General features: G+C 43.6%; 1 protein-coding gene and 1 pseudogene across 12 annotated transcripts in view; one reads left to right on the forward strand and one right to left on the reverse strand.

Annotated features, from left to right (window-relative positions):
• AKAP13 (A-kinase anchoring protein 13) overlaps window positions 1-21,207 on the reverse strand; it is a 322,839-nt gene that overhangs the window by 215,868 nt on the left and 85,764 nt on the right. The gene's annotated exons all lie outside the window — the stretch shown is intronic.
• On the forward strand, window positions 9,737-9,819 carry LOC123388133 (annotated as a pseudogene).

Here is a 21,207-nt window from a genome sequence, read left to right on the forward strand (position 1 = left end):
GTATTAGGATTATTTCTGAAATATGAATATCTGAAAATATGAATATGATATTAGACATTAATGCTGGTATGTAAATGAGCCTTGAAATGTTTGAAAATATTTTATTATTTTAAAAATTCCCTTTAGAGGTGCCCAGGTGGCTCAGTCGGTTAAGTGTCAGACTCGATCTCAGCCCAGGTCTTGATTTTAGGTCGTGAGCTCGCAGCCTCAGGTTGGGCTCCACACTGAGTGTGAAGCCTACATAAAGACAAAAATTTTAAAAACCTCCCTTTAGCATATATATACACCTTTGTGTTTTACCACTAGTATAAAATTTCTGTTCCAGTTCATCAAGCAGATAAGTGAATTAGTACAAACATAATTAATACGAATTTGTTTGTTACCTTGCTTTCTGTTCTGTTCTCATAAGCACAGCCCAAAGTCATTCATCCATTCGTGCTAAACAAGCACGCAGGGACTTCTGTTCAACATATTTTGTCTCTCTTATAAACCAGGTTCTAGAGTTATAAATACTTCCTGGTGTCTGCCCTCCAGAAGCCTAGACAGACATACCCAGAGACAGAATGCTGTACGATAAGTGATATAATTGGTGTCTCTAGGGGCAGAGGAAATGGATGCCCCAACTCTGCCTTGAAGGGAATGATCAAGAAAGCTCCTATGGAGATATGGCTATGTCCAATGCTGCTCAAGGCTCAACATAGACCATCTTTTGCAGGAACATATATTCCGAAAGCGAAGCCATTTAAGAAGAAACTGGTAGATGTAGTTCATCTCTTTGTACATTCAACATCCCTTCAAAGGGCCTGATACACAGAAAGTGCTCTATCGATGTTTGTGGGTTGAACCACAAATATTCGTCCTTCTTTAAAAAAAAAAAAAAAAAAAAACCCAAAACTTAAAATGTTACAAATAAGCAAAAATACTAAGCTTGTTTTGCTCAGCCCTTTCTTCAGTTAACTAAACACCAGCTTGGCACTTGGGTGAGGTACTACAGCAGATACTGAGACAACACAGCTCTTGCTCTCTTGGGGCTCAACATCTTTTTAAGGAAGAAAGAAACACAAAATGCAACGATTACAGCTCTGTAAGATGCAGTGCAGGACAAGCAAGGACCAGATACTGCAGGAAGCAGAGGCGGCTCTGGATGCTATGCTCAGCTGAGTCAGGGGAGGAAGGCTTCCCACGGAGCCATCTCAAACCCTGGCCACTGCAAGGAGCCACAGTGAGAATCCTCTCTTGCCTGACTCCATACTCTTGTTTGGAAGAGATGACAGCTGCAACAAGTGGACAGGGATGATGTGTAGGAGGAGGTGAAAGAGGCTACAAACGAAATCCGAAATCATTCAGGAAGCAGTGGTCAGATCTGAGAGCTTCTAAGCACTGAATACAATGAAGCTAACAAAATAACATATATCAGCAGAGCTCAAAGAAAGACTGGTCTTGTATTTCCATCCTTGGAAGCAACCTGAAGTGCTCTCTGTACACTGGCCTCTGTACACTGGAATTCACTCAAAAGGAAAACACCACAAACTTTAATTATAGGAGGACACATGAGTTACATTCGTGCTGCTTACTTTACTAGAGTGTTCTAGGTAAACAAGAGGCACATTTATAAGGCAGAGTCATGGCAAAGTAGTACCCAAGCATCTCTAAGATAAGAATGAACATAAAGGTTTGATGCTGCCATCAAGCTAGAAAATAGGAGGCATGCAGAAGAAAAAAAAAAAAAATACCAAACCCTAATCACTGGACAGTGTAATTTCATTGGTTTTTTAATATCTCCTCATAGTAACTCATACTGTTTTCTGGGCAACTGACACCATTACAAAACAGAGCGAGAAAGCATGTGCCTACACATGCACACACCTTCAGTTTTCTTGTGCATTCACCTTTCTTAAATGAAACATGCTACTCTAACAGTGAAGTAGGAAAAATATGGGCTCAGCAGTAAGATCAGAGTTGGCCACTTCATAGCTACGGACCTGACAGATAAACAGGAGGAGCCCATTTTGCTTGTCAGCCAAAGGACAACAGTATCAAACATGTGCCAAGCACTCTTAAGAAGTAAGAAATAAACATGAAGTAGACAAGGCTCCTGGCCTCACAGAGTTTACACTTCAGCAGGAGGGGCAAACCTATTATAAAAAGGAACATCAGGGGAAAGTTCCATTACAAAGACAGGACAGAATAGAGGGTTCAAGTGTGTGTGAAGCAGGGGTGAGCGGCTGTTTCGAAGAGGGCGGTCAGGGAGGGCTACTACAGGAAGTCCCATCTCAGGGGGAACCTGAAAGAAGAGGCAAGTTTCTCGTGTTCCAGGTCAAGAGAATGACAAGTGTCAGGCAGGTGTAAAATCGACCCGTACAAGGAACAGCAGAAGAGGCCCGTCTGGAGCAGCCAGGAAATAAGCCCTGGATGGGAGACGAGGGTGGAGTTTGGATTTACTTCCTCTGTGTGATGTTAAGTCACTGGAAGGTTTTGAAAAGAGTGAAGTCATCTTGATTCATGTTTTAAAAGAATCACTATGGTTCCCTCTCCTTGGAATGACTTCACCCTTTGTCTGCCTGGTCAATTCCTGCACGTTTTACACAAACACGGTCCAGCAGAGGAGTCACGTGCCATAGTTTCTGCAAAGGGAACACACAAGCAGAAGACAGGACATGAGTGCCATGGGTTTCAGCCTTTGTACTCCAGAGACCAAGGAGAAGCATGGAAGGTTAACAACATTACTGCCCTGCGAACTTTCTTACACACGGTTGGAAGATCAAATAAGATAATGACAAGCAACTTTTATACAGCCTTAATGATCATTACTCTTCAAGTGTCCTCTCATTAGTAAGGTCCTCCCTGACCATCTTCAAGAATATGAACTCCTCTGCTACAGCTCTCCTTGTCCATCTTGACTTTTTTCCTCATAGCACTTTTTACAATCTGGCATATTTATTTATTTATAAATATCCACAATGTATATTTATGTGTACATAAGTGTGTGTGCGTGTGTATAAATTCATACATACATATTTATATATTTCCCTGATTCCTCCCTAACTATTCTGTAAGCTTCATGAGGCCAGGAAGCATATTTATTTTATTCAATACAACATCATTACCTAAAAGTGTAAACGGTCGCTTGAAGTGCTCAGTAAATGTTGGATGAAATGAATTCCTAACTGGATTCTCTTCCTATAAACAATCTGTCTCTTTTCAATTCACTTAAACACTTAATAACAAATGGATGAGAAATTAAAGATCTAAAATCTAATGATCTAGCTATGTCAACTTTTTAGGGCAGAGATCCTTAAAAATAAACCAACAAGAAAAACATGTAAAAAAAAAAATTCACTAAAAACAGAACTAAGGCTCAAAAGGACCAGTGACAAGAAAAGAACACAGTGGCATCATCCCTATTTATTTAACCAAGGGGCTTTACCCTTATCTCTCTTAAGTGGAAAAATATTCAGATATTCTCCATTCCCCTCATAAGAAAGCCTACATTCCAGACTGGACAGCAAAGCTATCTGTTTATAAAACTGTGTATAAAGCTTTCCTTAAAAGGTGCCCCAAAGTACCTCAAGGAACATAAACAGAAATCCACTGAGAAATGTATTGGCTTTTGGCATAAACTAAATTCATTCCATATACATGGAATGAAATCTGACTGATATCAGTCCTAGAAAATATTTAACAATTTTATTTGACATTCAAACTTAATTTTTGTTTCCACCAGACTAACCTTTTGCTAGATAAAGGTATGGGTCAGTGAAATCCCTATAACCTGCCTTCTTCATCTTTAATCGCACAACTTATAGTCCAGCCAAAAGCATCCCCCTTTCCAATGCGAACACAAAACTATTATTTTAAATACTACTGCTACTACTACTACTACTAACAAAAATTCATACTGTTTTCCAGCTTCGTAATTTCGCAACACTAAGATACATACAAATTCTTAAAGGTTTCCAAGCACTGCCTTTTTGGTTCATTAACACAACACCAGTAGATGGCGCTCAATAAACCTGATGAGCTCTTGGTTGAGTTCTTGGTATGGAGTGGTTTTAGAGACTATTCTCCCCAATGGGGAAGAATCTGGAAACTTCAGCTAGGAAAGGAATCAAATTACAGAAAATTTTGTACGGTTTCCTTAATGGCAAGTGTTCCTTAAAACAGAATTTTTGAAAACTTTAAGAGTAAACGAGCTTTTTGTTTCAATGTACAAACCCAGGCCTCTCCATATATTCTTGTTAATAAGCAAAACTAAATTGGTCAGAGGGTGTTGGCTGGTGGCTTAAAAAAGAACGAAAGAAAAATACCCTCTCCCTCCCACAAATGTTTCACAACTCTCTGGAACAGCTAGAATAATCAGGCCAACACTTAAAGAGACAGTCTCCCTCTTGCTGACAAGACCAGCGATCTGGTTAAAATAAAGAGAATGTAAGGATTTTTATTAATTCTTGAGGGAGATTTACTGAAGGAACTGAATGCAGAGGATCGGATAAATCAGTCTCTCTAGCTCCCCACCCCTCCTTCCCTCTCTCCCTCTCCCCATCCCACAGAGCAGACGACTGAAGTGGGGAGAGACATTCTATAACTTAAATCTACCAGCCTGACTTCTGCCCTCACCCACCCTGCACACTTACTCATCTAGTGTCCTTGATTACTCCTCAGTCAGTTCTCTTGGTTTTCCTCTGAAGTCAACCAAGAAATTGGGTCTCCAGGTTTCTAGGCCAGCCCAGCACCCAAAAGAAGGCACAGAAGTCTACCAACTACAATCTGATCAGGTTACTGACCCAAAACTCATAGATGGCCAACAGGATCACATCCGAACTCCTGAGCATTGTCTCTTCAGTTCCTGGCACACAAGGCCTTCCATGACCTAGCCCTTGCCTCCCTCTCCAGCCTGCTGTGACTTCAGAACCTCTCCTCAAACCCTCACTTGGATCATACCAAACCACTGGCAGGTCAAGAAGACACAGCTGAAGCCTCACTCTTACTGCCTATGTCACTATTTGGCCCTGTGGCTCCCTTTACCTGTCATATCCTCCTGTCGTCATCTGATCATTACAGCCAGATGATTACAAGAAAGCATAAAACAAGAAAGACAAACGCCTTTCTTTCCTGAACAGATACCTGGTCTCCTTTCCCGATCTAACCCAGCATGCCTCACCCACTACATGCAGATCAAGATCTCCTCCAACTCCCTGAGCCTGCCCCGTGTGAACAATGGGACATGTGCGTGCACAATGCCTAGGGAGGAGAACCCAGCAGGTCAAGTGCAACCACACCTGGTCAGATCTTATTCCTAACCCAGGACACAACAAACCATGACACCATGGGGAGATATTCAAAGTTGGCAAGTGGGTCACATGTCAACTACACCAAGATAAAGAGGCGAAGCTCCAATGCAGGATGGGAGGCACTGCTTTGGGAGGCAAGACCACAGGCTTTGCAATCACATGAAAGGAAGACCAGCTTCACTTGTTATGAGCTTTGTGATTCTTTTAGGGACTACCTCAAATCCTTTTGGGAACTGTTAGACTGTAAATTCTGTGAGGACTGAAGTGTATCTATTACGTTCACATATCTGAAGAGCATGACATAGTGGTAATGACTTTTCATCAAATGCTAATTATACGCCAGCACTGCTTTAATGTCTCACACTGATTATGATTATCATTTAACCCCTCAACAACCATATAAAGTAAATGTCAGTATTTTAAGAAGGTATGCTATGTGTGTAGCATGCAATGGGTACAAAATAAATGTTCCCATTCATTGCCAATAAAAATATCCCATACTTCAGAATCTGTACATATTTACCTTCCTTTACAGCCTCTGCTGGTAAGACATTATTTCTCAGGGAAAGCCAAATAAATAAGGTTATAAATTTTATTATTTTTTGTTTTATTTAATTATGGGTGAAAAATTTTAATTAGATGGCAAAATTGGCTTTATGGAACCTACCCTCTAAGAAGTCCTAACGGAACACAGAAAGAGTAAAAAACTTGGATTAGTTTTAAAGATAAATTATAAAGATTTCTTAAAGCTGGTTAAGCCTTTCAAGTGATAAATTAATAGTTATATGAGCACTAAACAATCCACTGTACTTAAAAAACATAAAGATGGCGAGAAGAAACATTCTATCATTTCAGATGATAGCAACATTTTCCTTATCCAACATTACTGGTAAAGCCATCTCACATAAATATCCAATTTTTTAAAGTTCTCCTTTTGAATTGTCAAAATTTTAAAAAAATAAGTTTTATGACTATCTAAGGTGCCTTACCCATTTCCCAGCCTTCTTAAATATAGACAGGGAAGGGCGGAAATATCGTCTGAGCAACTACGATATGCGCTAAGACCTTTATATGTGGGACGACAATATTGAACTGTTGAAGAAGAAATGATACATGTGACACATCTCAAAGTACCTAGTACTTAGTAAGTACTTAAGAAGTTCTAGATGAGCACGGGGTGACGCATGGAAGGAATTACTGCAGCGCTGTACCACACTCCTCTGAAACCAATACAACACTGAACATTAACTCCACTGGGATTTAAAATTTGTTCAAGTGCTAGGTATTGCTGTCATTTTAAAAATCACATTTATCCTCCTGAAACCCTATAATGCAGGTATTACCCTGCTGAATTTTGCAGATGAAGAATCTAAGGCTTCCACAGCTGCTTAGTACCAGAGCAGAAATTTAAAACCCACGTCTACTCGCCTCCTACATAGTCATGTTTCTCTACGAGGACTTTCAAAGTGATGTCCCAGGACCAGCAAGCATCACCCAGAAACTTACTGGAAATGCACATTTTTGGCCCTGCCCCAAATGCAGTAAATGGGAAACCCTGGGGCTGTGGCCCAGCGAAGTGACTCTCCTGGTTGCACAAGTGTGAGAACCACAGGCCCACTGCACTACACTCAGCTGGAGCAGTTACCACAGGAGGTCTAGGGTCTGTCCCCGGAGGGTTTCCCTTCTTCCCAGCTCATTCCACTTTTCTGTGTCTCATTCCATCTCCATGACCCATCAACACCCTGACTTTACAGGTGCTCGGCAACAGCCTGCTTCCCACACCCGCAGGGGAACAGCCGACCTGGCAGTGACACACTGATGCTGGGAGCCCAGGCCCGGTAAGAACTCCAGCTCTATCACTTACCAGCCACAGGACCTCAGCACGTGACTGCAGTTCTCTACCCTACTACTTCACCTCTAGGACACAGAAAGCGATACTTATCTCACGAGGCTGTCAGGGTGATTAAAGGAGAAAATGAACGCAGGAGACAGAGTGCAAGGACTAAGTGCTAGAAGGTGTTCAATATGTGGAATGTCTGATGATGACCATTTTCATATAACATGCGTATCTGCCGCCCTCCGCTGCACACGCACCTATGTTGTGACCAACGACGCATCACCACAACCCCAACCCAACAGCAAGACTGGGGCTAGAATCTCACTACACATTTTTTTTTTAAGATTTTATTTATTTGACAGAGAGAGAGGTCACAAGTAGGCAGAGAGGCAGGCAGAGGGAGGGGGAAGCAGGCTCCTTGCTTAGCAGAGAGCCCAGTTGGGGGTGTGGGGGGGGGCTTGATCCCAGGACCCTGAGCGGAAGGCAGAGGCTTAACCTACTGAGCCACCTAGGCGCCACTCACTATACTGTTTCTTAAAACACGCATCTTAGTCTCAGAGTCAAGAAGATCTACTTCTAATTCTCTGATTTAGTAAGCTATGAATGACATATAATCATACCAACAGACGTGGCTAAGTTAAAATAACCATGGAGATCTGGAAAATGGGAGATGTGGGGAGGAAAGATACTGACCAAGAGAAATATCCACTGTAGTAGCTTCTTAACATTATGCTGCCCGGGACCCCTGAACCACACAAGACAGGATGAACTACTAGGCAGTGTTGCCAAAACCCAATAAGCTTTACTCAAAAGCAGAGTGTTCAGGAATGCAGGAGGTGACCAAGAGGGAATTCATAGTCATGCGGGTAAGTTAAGATCACCCCTGGCCTCTAACTAGTTCAGGAAGATGACAGGAATGGTAGAAAATAAGCCCACAATCAGATTACTGGCTCCCATGGACCAAAAAAGGAATGTACCAATGCCTTAGCAGTAAGATAAAACTCACATTTCCTTCTGTGGACATAACAAAGAGACAGCTGAGAATTCCCCCCAGCTGCCAGATGCTCTGTATATCACACGGGGTCAGCAGATAATCCAAACACAGAGCTCTGCGGAGGGCTCCAAGGATGCACAAGGCCAATGGCTCCTTCTAGATTTCACAAGGAGTAAACCAACGAACGAACAAAAACCCTGGGAGTCCAGGTGATGTTGCAAGGATAAAGACCCTTAGTTGCAATCCCCACACGGAAGGGAACTACCAGAATCCCCGGTGAAAGACTATGTAGTCATGAGAAAAGGCAGGGAAGATGCATATCACCTGTCTGGCAATTAATCAAAAAAATCAGTGTACCTTTCAGGACAATGTAGCTTCTACAACTCTGCTGATATAAATATAATCCTAGTATTCTGACGGGACAGAGCTATTTATGGATTTCTGAATTACACCTTCAGTGGGCTGACTTTATAAATCCACCTAACAGCCTCATCTCAGATGGCAGAACAAACTCCAAAGACAGCAATAAAAACCTTCAGTCTCATAATGAATGGACTAGCACTTCAAAATATAAAGCTTGCTGTTTCTCAGTTCCCAACTATAAAACAAGAAAACATTTTCTTCTAACTCACAGGTTTAATTCAAGCCAATAAATGAGGCTAGCCTAGAAAGAGGCAAACACAAGAAGGTTCCAAGTAAACAGCCCATACACAACACAGAAGTATTAAATTATGGGGGTTGAGATTTTTCACCAAGTGTCAGTACCATATTCTCCTAGAGGCCCCATCTCAGTGACACTTCTGTCACTGGTTCTAGGTCACAAAGCTCCCTGGGGTGGTTTTAGCTCTTGACTGATGATCTACAGTGATTTTCCTTTTGAGGTCATAAATCTTTACCCCCAAAATCTCATCTGGCTAAGGACACATTTATAACCATCCATGCATGGGGCAAAACTCTTTCCCAAACAGCTTTAATTCTATTTAACCAAATGCACCGAGAACTCAGAATGTGCAAGGTACTGTGACAGAAGCTGAAGTTAAAATGAGAGCAAAAAAACCACAATTTAAATTTAATCTCTGCCCTCAAGATGCACACAGTAAAGGAGAAAAGGCATGTAAACAGAAGCATACTCTTAAGTGTTTGAGGTGTTTTATGAAAAAGTCTGTACGGAGTGGCTGGGGCATGCACGCAGGAGTGGCGAACTCCACAGGCAGGTGAAGGTTCAGGAAAGGTTCCACTGAGACAAGAGACAGGAAATGAATCCTGAAAGATGAATACCTTTCCTCATGTGTGTGTTGGGAGTGGTGGAGGGGGTTACTGTATTTCTGAGAGGAAGAGATGCAAAAACTATTCTTGCATGGCTGAAGGCCTAGCAGAGAGAGGGAAGTGGTTTCCGCAAACCATCACTGACTCAGCGCAAAGCAAAAGCATCACCGACTCAGCAGGGGTCCACAGCTCGGGAGTTTTGTTTATTTATTATTTATTTATTTATTTATTTATTTAGGGAGTTTTAAACTCCCAGAGGCTGACTTCAAAATAGTTTTAATTTACACTGGCCAAAAGTCGGGTGCAGAAGAAGCCTGTCTACACCTCATTCCAAAACCCAGGCACTCTAGCTTTGCACAGTGGCAGTATCGTAGCCAATGAGGTTTATCTGAGGCGCGATTATTGCTAATTGAAAACTTTTCCCAAAACCCAGGCACTCTAAGCAGTTCCATTTGCATCATGACCTGTTCTGCTAACAAGCTACAAGGTAGATCTGGCTTTAATTATCCACAACCACACAAGGAAGAACTCACAGGAAATTCAAATTATATAAAAATATTGTCGGGCGCCTGGGTGGCTCAGTGGGTTAAACTGCTGCCTTCGGCTCAGGTCATGATCTCAGGGTCCTGGGATCGAGTCCCGCATCGGGCTCTCTGCTCAGCAGGGAGCCTGCTTCCTCCTCTCTCTCTCTGCCTGCCTCTCTGCCTACTTGTAATCTCTCTCTGTCAAATAAATAAATAAAATCTTAAAAAAATATATATTGTCAAAAACAATGTGGAGCATTAACTCCCTTAACTGAAAATCACTACTACCTCCCTCAAAGATAACCAGCCCTGTGCGCAAAGTACACAGTCAATAATCTAGCAATAATTTACTAGCAATAATTGACTTAGGAATCTACCACAGATCTGCCCCCTTTTTTTTTTTTTTAAAGATTTTTATTTATTTATTTGACAGAGGGAGATCACAAGTAGGCAGAGAGGCAGGCAGAGAGAGAGAGGAGGAAGCAGGCTCCCCGCTGAGCAGAGAGCCCGATGCGGGACTCGATCCCAGGACCCTGAGATCATGACCTGAGCCGAAGGCAGCGGCTTAACCCACTGAGCCACCCAGGTGCCCCAGATCTGCCCTTTTGAAAGGGCATGTCACTTCCCATACACCTTCACAGTCAGCCACTGCTGATGGAATCTATCCAAGCAGCCTCAATGCATAAGAATGGGGCTTTTAAAACTCTCCAGTTTGTTTATTTGGTTCATGCTTAAACTTTGGGGTACATCCATTTAATGGGAACGTTTATAAGAAAATGGTTTGGTGGCCCAATCCCCATACATCCTAAGTGTATCTCAGTGGGTCTGGGGTAGGGCCTGAAAATTTGCATCTCTAACAAAGCCCCAGTGATGCTCATTCTTCTGGCTAGGGACCACACTCGGAAAACCAGTGCTCTAGAACAATCCAGTTGGAAGTCAGTCCAAGTCACCCCATGTACTAGTAACTGCTGTGAACAAACAATCAGGAGAGGATCTAGGTCTTAAATTTGGCAAAAAGATGACAAGCCGAGTTCAATGCTGACGGCAACCACTAAACGCAGAAGGTGATAGAAGCACCAGGCTTCAAGCAAGGTCAAGAGACGGCAGTATCAAGGTCAAGAGAAGGTCGTTATCAACTGAGACGGAAGCCGTCCTTACTTGTACATATCAGATAAAGGGTGAGAGTTTTGAGTCTGAATCCCTGCTTCACCTCCCCCTAGCTATGTTCCTTCATCGATCATACGGGCCTCACGAGGGTGAGAAGATAGCGTATGTGAGTCATCTTAATGGCAGGTCCTCAGTCAACGGTAGTTCCTCCTTCCCTTTCCACGCACATCAGGGAGAGAGCCGACAGCACAAGCGTATGTGCCAAAGACGCAAGAGGAAGCCACACAGTAGAATGTATATTTGCTTTTGCCAAAAGAGAGATGGTTCTTTTTTTTTTTTTTAGGTTTGTTTCTTTATTTGAAGTGGGGGAGGAGGAGAAGGAGAGGGGAAGACAGAGCCTCAAGCAGACTCCCCGCTGATCATGGAGCCAGAGGCAGGGCTCGATCTCAAAACCCTGAGATCATGACCTGAACCAAAATCAAGAGTCCGACGCTCAACCAATGGAGCCAGCCTGGTGCCCCAAAATAGGTCTCTTCAAAAACCACCTCTATTTAAAGTTTCCCTCTCTCACCTGTGACATGTGCTTGCATCACCCCGCTTTATCCTCACCCCCACCCCTAAGCTTGCTGCACAGACGTGCTCTCCCTTGGGCTTCCAGGGCAGCTCATGCTGAACGTGCCTCCCTCCCTGCTGCTGCACCATTGGCCCTGGCCTCTCACACTGACACCCTCGACAGTCACAACATCCGTGGCACTATCAGACCAAACCCAGACGTTCTTCCCAGACCAACTTAGCCAGTCTCACTTTCTTTCTTTTTCTTTTTTTCTTTTAAAGATTTTATTTATTTGTCAGAGAGCAAGCACCGGCAGACAGAGAGGCAGGCAGAGGCAGAGGCAGAATCAGGCTCCCTGCCGAGCAAGGAGCCCGATGCGGGACTCGATCCCAGGACATTGGGATCGTGACCTGAGCCGAAGGCAGCCGCTTAACCCACTGAGCCACCCAGGCGCCCTGCCAGTCTCACGTTCCATCCGGTGTGCAGGCCCGGTGAAGCGACAGGCCTGCCCACCTGACAGCACCTCCTTGCCTCCCTCTCCCCCAACTCCAACCTCTCTCCCCATCAGTGTTCTCTGGGCACTGTGGGCACCGTGCCACTGTCTGCCTGGTCAGAGGACCTCCAGCCACTCTCCACCCTGTTACATAAAATCCCACACCCCCTGTACCAGGGCTGGCCGAGAGGATGTTCTGCCACGACAGCCATGTGTGATGACTGGGCACTCTGCAGTGGAGGAACTGAATTTTAAGTTTTATTTCATTTGTATTAACTTAAGCAGCTGCATGCAGCTGGTGACTACTGTAGTGACCAGAGTGGTTGTACAGAAGCCCACCTCCAGGTCCTCCCCCACGTGCGAACAGTGCTCCCCGGTCAAGCGAGGTGCCCCACCGCCCCTGACAACCCAGGTCCATGCCTCCCTTCGCACCTGCTATTTCCTTCTCTCCCTCTGCTCTTCCCTCTCTCCAGGTTGCCCACCTAAGAGGCCCCATCTTTCCCAAAGGCTTCCCAACACTTTCCGCCAACCTCTTACTCTCCGTGAACCCCACTGCTGAGAGAACTCCTCCAACACCCACACAGGCAGTGCGCCTGCGCGGTCAGGCTCATGCACCAGGGCGCCTGTGAAAGCACCTGTCCCTCCATTCCCTAACAGGTAATTCACAAACACTTGTTGAATGCATTAAAAGTACAGCGCCTTATGTTTTGGTCTTCTCTGGACAGCAAGACCTTTCCTCACTAGAACCACATGGAAATTTACTCATCTGGATGCTTCAGAAACACCAAGTGATTGTAAAGGCATCCTGCAGGCAGGCCCTGAAAAGCCTCGTCCTTTGCATGTATCTTCATCCCTCTGAAACTGCCACGGGAAAATAAAAAAATGCTACCCACAAATGCACGGCTTACTGACTGCCAAGCCAGCTTCTGCAGACTGACGAAAAAGCCCAACAGAAGGAAACTAAAGTTCTTGCTCTGGGACACCATCAAAAGCTGGACCGAGGAACACTTGACTTCCTTATTTCTTCTGGCGCTGGGGACAAAGTGCCGTTACATAACTGGAGTCCTCAGATCTGGCTGCAAAAGGCCACCAGTCTACAAAACGCTGGAGCAAAACCATCAGACGCGTATTGTTAAGGCGAAAGCAGGTAATTCATTTAAGAGATCAGAGGGCTGATAAAGTTCTCTTTGTAGGAGCAAAAGGGAACTTAACAGCCAAGCAGGGGCCAAAGCCAGGTTATTTCAACTCCGGCTCTGGAAACACACATGGCAGAAAGAACTGATAAAGTGTTTACCGCACAGGCCCTCTGCCCTACAACAAGCCACCTGAGAACACTGGGCTGTAGCCACCTAAATTCTGTGGCCCTTAAAATTGTGATTATTTATGCAAACTAAACTTACTCGAGAATGAATTGTTATAATTGATAACACTTTTAAAACCTCTTCTAAGCACATCCCCTTCCCACAGGCTCCCACCCCCCACTCCCGCCACCCACCCCATCTTCTCGAGCTTTGGGCTGAGCGCAGCTCTGATCAGCACACACAGAGCACACTAACCCACCTCACAGAGTCCATGGCCTCACCAAGGCTGGAAACCGAAGTCCAGAGTCAACAAGGGTCCAATGTCGTGGCAGGAAATCACTCCAATAAGATTTCCTCAAGATCCAAATGTGAGTCAAATGGGTATGTTCTTTTGATCTCCTGTAGTTAGATGGGCTCTGGAGTCACTTCACCCACCACAGCTGTGCACCCTTAGCAAGCCAGTCACAACTCTGATCCTCACTTCCCTGGCCCTAAAGTGCAAATACTGACCAAATCTTACATGTGTCTTGTAAGGAGCAACATGGTTAAAAGAAATGGTCCCTAACAGAAATGGTTCTGATCATTTCATATGACTCTGTTTTGTACATTTTAAGTGACGAGAGGCAGCCAGTGCCAAAGATATTCTTTCCAGTGATGTTCCTCTATTGTCAGGATGCTTTTGCCTCCACCCAGAAGGAGTAATACGCAAAACCGTCGAGTGCTCGAAAAGAAGGAGAGAGCAAGGAGGACATAATAAAGCAGATCTGTCTGGGTTCTGGACATTCACTTTGTAATTAGAATGGCTCTTCCCCTTGAAAATCTAATAAATGTGGGTTTTATCCCAAACATAAGGGGTAAGATGACAATTATCCCATATCTAGCCTCAGAGCACGCCTTGGAGCACAATTTACATCTCACATCTGAGTATGTCTTTGGTTTTAAAAAGTATTTCATTTATACAAGGAAAATGCCTTTTGGCTTTCTTGATGGAGACCTAGCGAGGTGTTTAAGACCACAGAAAGCCAAGTTTATGGTCGAAGAATCTGATAAATGCACCCCAAGTTGTCCCTCTTTTGTGTGTGTGTGTTTTTTTAAGATTTCATTTATTTATTTATTTGACACAGAGAGAGAGAGAGAGAGAGAGATCATAAGTAGGCAGAGAGGCAGGCAGAGAGAGCAGGGGAAGCAGGCTCCCTGCTGAGCAGAGAGCGGGGACCCTGAGATCATGACCTGAGCCAAAGGCAGAGGCTTAACCCACTGAGCCACCCAGGCGCCCCTCCTTTTGTGTTCTTATAGTCATTTTTGTCTGTGAATTATCATCCAAATGAACCTCCTTGGTCAGGGTTAGCTGCGGCCATCTGTTGTGCACCATCCCGAGCCACAAAGCATCTGATGGCCACGACCACACTTCAAAACCAGTAACGGAAGTTGTTCTAATACAGACTGGCACTGAACTGCCGCAGGACGCGTGCCTTAGAAGACAAACGCCTTCCTGCTGCTCCAGGGCCTTGGCCTTCCTCTCACTGGTCTGGGGCTGAGAAGTCACCCACTCACCCATCCTCTTGGGGAAGCTCTAAGTATAAAGGTAAGGACGTAAGTACCCGATCAAGTAATTCATTGGGATGGTTATTACTGATGCTCCTCTATCAAAAGGTATAATACACATTTTTATTTTAAGTACTATTTTGTCCAATTAAGGGAGATTTCAAGTAGTAACTATAAATTCTTCTCCAGTAGGTCTACAGCCCATAAGGCATTCTAACCCTTATGGGTTCACTCCAAAAAAGGAACTCAATGCTACCTTTTCAAATACTCCTCTCTTCGGGGGTACAGCTCAGCGGTAGAGCACTGGACTGCAAATACTCCTCTCTTCTTCCAGCCCTCCCATTGCTACCTTTTTTTTTCTTACTAAGCCCACTTACACCAAATCTTGTACTTTGACTTAGCTACACATGTACTTTGAATCTGAAGTTCAAACCAACTGACCTGACCTGCCTTTAGCACATGGGACAGGCTAATTAATTCTAGTTTCTGCCATCTGACCAGATCTATCAAAACCCCCATGAAACTTCAGGCAGACCCTGCAATCTCTCTGTGGCCCAGTTTTCTTCACTCTTTCAGACGAAGGGGCTCAATCACCCCTAAAATACAATGAGTCATCAAATTTTTCCCAGTCCTGACCTCTCCCACAAAGTTCATTCCCTCACATAGAGCTGACTAGGGGACACTCACTGGGGTTCATCAGCACAACTTTTGCTCCAGAAAAGTAAGGGGACAGGAGAAAAAGCAGGGAACTTTCACTGGCACGGAAAGTATGGATTCATCCAGGTCTCCTTATTCTTGACATTGGACACCCATACCCATTGTCTCCTAGTACCCTGCAGAGCTTAAGGCCTGACCTCATCAGATCTCTTCCAGAACAAGTCTAGGGCCTGAGATAAGAGGCATCCAAAGACCTTTCCTCCTCCTCCCTCGGAAATGTAAAAACCCTGCTTCCTTTTCAGCTGTTAGTCTGGGGGAGGATTTGTTTACTGTTGCTAATGTCCAGTTGCTTGGTTGCTAGGTCCGGTAGTGCTTAGTGTGCGGGGGTGGAGGTAAGGCCTATTTTGTTTGTTTTATAAATACCAACTTTTGCTTCATGTGCCTGGCTTTTTCTTTTGCCATCTGACAGCATCCCTCATCCCCTACCTCTTCTGGGAAAAGCCTATGCTTTTATCTTGACAGTGAGAAGGGCTCTGGAGCTAAAGGGTACATGTTTGTAAAAAAAATATTAGCAGTCACATGGTTTGCTGTATGTAGTCTGCTGTAAACAGGCAGCTCAGACCGTACGTCCCCTAAGGATTAGAGATCACAATTCAGGACTCAAGAGATACAGGGACTATTTCTAGTATGCCTTGTCAATGTGCTAAATGACTGAGTAAAGTCACATTTCAAAGAAGACATCTTTAGAATAACACTCTATCAGACATTCTTCACCTGTACACACTTTGCAGAGACGCAGTGCAGACTTCCTCACAACTGCAAGGGAAGTTACACGTGTACCGTAACAACACCGTTAAACATGTTTATTTCTTTGTTTAACACACCTTCAATCACAAAAATGGCATCACTAACTATTCAGGATCCTTGTAAGGTAAATCAGTAATGAAACCTGTGAAATAATGAGCAACTTTAAGACAATTTTTCTATCAAAATGAAGCAAATTTTACTAAAATTTTAGTAGTTTCATCTAAATTGTATTTCATTCACTTGCTCAACAAGTGTTCACTGAATGTTTGCTGTGTTCTATGTGAAACATGCTTGGCACAGCGTAGATGAGAATTTCATTTATTTAAAAACCATGTGTATATCCTTGAGGGCAGAGACAATGCTCTTCAAACAGAGTGAGCTGTTTAATTAATTACTCACAGTTAAGCTCTCTGCTAACATGAGCCCTTCTACCTACATTCAAGGGCACACCTTGCAAAGAACAAGGGTGCCCATTTTACAAAAATCCCATATGCAAAAAGCATTTCCAAGCCAGGAACAGTATTAGAGGGGAGAAGTAAGCAATTACACCATCTTCTTTTAAAAATGCCCAATCCTGCAGAACAGATAAAAGTTTAACTATGCAAATTCAACACCAGCCCAACCGAGGGATCAAAGTTAATATCTCCTAAATCAAACAAGAATGTGCCATGTGTCGTCCTTTGATATGCCAAAGGACATCTTTTAAGTAGTATCCCAGCCAAAATTAAGGAGAAAAACAATATATAAACCCCAACTGCTCCAAAACAACTGACTTAGACACTTCCAAAATGTCAATATCACAAAAGACAGAGAGGCAGAGGAACTGTTCCTGATTAAGAGACTAAAGAGAAATAAATAAATACAGTGTGTAATCCTGGATTAGATCCTGAACCGGGAAGGGCAGGGGAAGGGAGAGGCAAGCAGGAGGATGCTATAAAGGACATTATTGGGATGACTGGAGAAATTTGGATATGGACTTACATTACATAAGAGTATTACATCAATGTTACAATTCCTGTTTTTGTTAATTGCACTGTGGTTATGAAAGAGAATGTCCTAGTTCTTAGGAAATATATGCTGAAATATTTAGGGGGGAATAGGGCAGGATGTCTACAACTTTCAAACAATTCAACAAATACGTAACAGAGAGAATGGTAAGTAAATGTGACTAAATGGTGTTAGTAAGAGAGAAGTAGAGATAAAGTGGCATTTCTTGTAACCTTCCTGTAAATCTTAACTTAAATAAAATATTTAAAAATTTTACAAATACGTGAAATTGAATTTTAATTTGGGGTTACTCTGAAGAAAAACAGGCTTTACTTGTACAAGTCTCTATCATATTAAGTGCTGTGGTATTTGTGTTTTTTGTTCCATAAAACAGCTTGGTCTGCAGAAGAAGGAAAACGGGTCAGAGAATCACAATTTCTGGGTAAAGCCCTACTTTTCACACTTAATAGATGAGCCATCTTGAGCTTCTGTTTCCTTAATATGATGAGGGTCACAACAGTAGCTTCTTCCACTCTCACAAGGTTGCTGTAACAACCAAATGGCATAATATATATGCAAGTGCTCTGAAAACTAGAAGGACTATACCAATGGGGGCTCTTGTTATGAAGCTGTTATCTGGAAAGGTTATAAAGGCGTATGCAAAAGAGAGTCCCACCAGCAGGGGAAGTATTCACAGAAAACCACAGAGTGAATGGACTACTTTTAAATCATATCATACCTCTTATTTAGGTTCACAAGTGGACTAACAGTAACAAGTGATTTGGAAACGTTGCTTTTTCTCCCATGAAGCAATTTAGTCAAGAAGGAGGGAAAAAAACAGGCACAATTTTTTTTTATTATTATTACACGCTCCTCTGATAAGTGAGAGCCAAATCTGCTACAGAAAACATTCCTCAACTCAAATATATCCAACTTACATCTAAAATGTGGATCTTAAAAGATGACTAAAATGTTCTCAAACTCTGTCTCCAAAACACTGTGCTTAAACCACCCAAGGCCAGCTTCTCCAAGCGTCAGGATAAATCACTGATCCCTAAGAGGTCTGACTTGACCCCCCGCCATAGGAGGCGCTGCGGTCTTCAGAGCACGCTCAGAGATGGGTGCTGGGGCCCACAGTCCGTGAAATCCTCCGTCAGGCTTTCCCCTCATTTCCTCCCTCAGTCGCTGACCTCCTCCAGAAGGAAGGACTGTGCCTACACCCACAGGGTTCTCTCGGAGCCTCAGCCACTGTCCTTTCTATTCCTCAAATCTATCAGGCCAGCCTTCACTTTAGATCCTGGACACCTGTTGTACACCTGTTCCCCTGGGCTAGAACACCATGCCAACATCTTCGCATGGCTGGCTCCTTCCGGTCATTCAGGTCTCAGCTGAAAGATTTATTTTATTTTATTTTATTTTATTTGGGGGCAGGGGAAGTGCTGAGGGAAAGGGAAAACTTCCAGCATACGCCCTGCTGAGCACAGAGCCCAATCTGGGACTTGATCCCATGACCCTGAGATCATAACCTGAGCGGAAACCAAGAGCCAGACGCTTAACCAACTGAGACACCCAGGTGCCCCCAGGTCTCAGCTTAAATGGCAAGCCCCTCTGAGCCCCTCCCTGACCATGCAACCTAAAACAGTCCCTACTTGGGCACTATCACATCTTGTTTTATTTATTTTTTAAAGTTTTTCCTCCTGGGGTGCCTGAGTGGCTCAGTCGTTAAAGCATCTGCCTTCAGCTCAGATCATAATGCCAGGGTCTTAGGATGGAGCCTCACATCTCCTGCTCAGCAGAGAGCCTGCTTCTCCCTCTCCCTCTGCTATTCCCCCTACTGTGTGTGTGCTCTGTCAAATAAATAAATAAAGCTTTAAAAAGAAGTTTTTCCTCCTGATGTGTTTTCCTGCTTATGAGGTGTCTTTTTTTTTTTTCCTTTTTTCCTTTTTTTGAGTTGTCTGTCTTCTCCTCACTATATCTGAGCAAGGATCTTGAGTGCAGGACCCCTTGTCTTTCATTCACGGCAAAGTATCCAGCACCCAGAACAGCACTTGAAACAAAGCAGGGACCTAAGTGAAAGAATGAATTCCCAGTTCCATGCTCACATCTCCATGAGTCACCAAGATGTCCTTCGACATGTTTGGAGGCTCAAGCACATAATGCCAACAGCCTTAAGAACTCTGGAGTTGCCACATTCCATGATGTCAAAAATCGGAAAAATCCTAACTGATCGCTCTACCACCAATTAATTTTTCCAAACTTCAAGTGTATTCATTTCCTACTGCAGTTACAACAAATTACCTCAAACTAAGAGGCTTAAAACAGCACAAACTTCTTATCTTATAGTTCTGGAGGTTAGAAGTCTCAACCAACCTTCATTGTGCTAAAATAAAGACACCAGAGGTGACTGAGTGGCTCAAGATGCCTGTGTGTCTCTGCCTTCAGCTCAGGTCGTCATCTCCAGGTCTCGGATTAGGCATGGAGTCTGCTTCTCCCTCCCCCTCTGCCTGCCTCTCCCTCTGCTTGTACTCACTCGGTCTCTCTCTCAAGTGAATACATAAAATTGTAAAAACAAAAAAGCAATACAATACAATTAAGATGTCTGCAGGGCTGGGTTCACTGAGGAGGCTCTAAGGAAAAACTATTCCCTTGTGTTTTCCAGTTCCCAGAGGCTGCACTCCGTGGCTCTGGCCCTTTCCTCCTCCTTCAAATCCAGCACTGTAGCATCTACTGATCTCTCTGACGCATGATTCTCCTCTCTCTAAGGACTCTTGTGATTACACTGGGCTACCTGGATAATTCAGGAGAAGCTTGCATCTCAGGACCCTTAACTTCACCAAATTTGTGAAGTCCCTTTTGCCAAGTAAAATAAATAGTCACAGGTTCTGGGGATTAAGTAATGGACGCATTTGGGAAACATTGATGCTGCCAGACAAGGACATCAGCAGGAAACTAGACTGTATCTTTTTTTTTTAAAAGATTTTATTTATTTGAGACAACGCCCATACACGAGTAGGGGAGAGGGGCAGAGGGAGAGGGTGAAGCAGACTCCCCACCCATCAGGGAGCCCGGTGCCAGGCTTGATCCCAGAATCCTGAGACCATAACCTGAGCTGAGGGCAGACATTTAACTCACTGAGCCACCCAGGTGCCCCTGAATCTTTTTTTTTTTTTTTTTAAAGATTTAACTTATTTATTTGACACAGAGAGAGAGAGCATACAAGCAGGGGAAGCAGCAGGTAGAGGGAGAAGCAGACTCCCTGCTGAGCAGGGAGCCTGATGTGGGGCTCAATTCCAGGACACTGGGATCATAACCTGAGCTGAAGGCAGATGCTTAACAGACTGAGCCACCCAGGCTTCCCCAGACTTATCTTTTATGTACAGACACAAAATTTCTCAACTAGCAAACCAAATCCACTGACATGTGTGAAGGACTATACACTGTGACAAAACAGGATTTACCCCAGAAATGCAAGGTTGGTTTAACATTCAAAACCAATCCATCTAATACACTACACTAATGAAAGGAAAGGAAAAAATCCCCACATGATCATCTCACAGACACACACACACAAATCTGACAATATCCGATGCTTTTTCACGATAAAAACACTCAAACTAGGAATAGAGGGGAACTTTTTCAGCCTGATAAAGGTATCAATGAAAACCTCACAGCTAACATTATCATACCTAATCTTAATGGTGAAAGACTGAATGTTTTATCTTTAAGATCAGAAACAAGGCCAGGATGTCTGCTCTCACCAATTCTACTCAACACTATGCTGAAATTCTACTCAGGACAATCAGGCAAGAAAAATAAAAGGCATTATTCAGAATAAAAAGCAAGAT

The sequence above is a fragment of the Mustela putorius genome, unplaced genomic scaffold (assembly GCF_011764305.1).
Source record: "Mustela putorius furo isolate JIRA1106 unplaced genomic scaffold, ASM1176430v1.1 tig00003875_pilon_pilon_pilon, whole genome shotgun sequence".
NCBI lineage: Eukaryota > Metazoa > Chordata > Mammalia > Carnivora > Mustelidae > Mustela > Mustela putorius.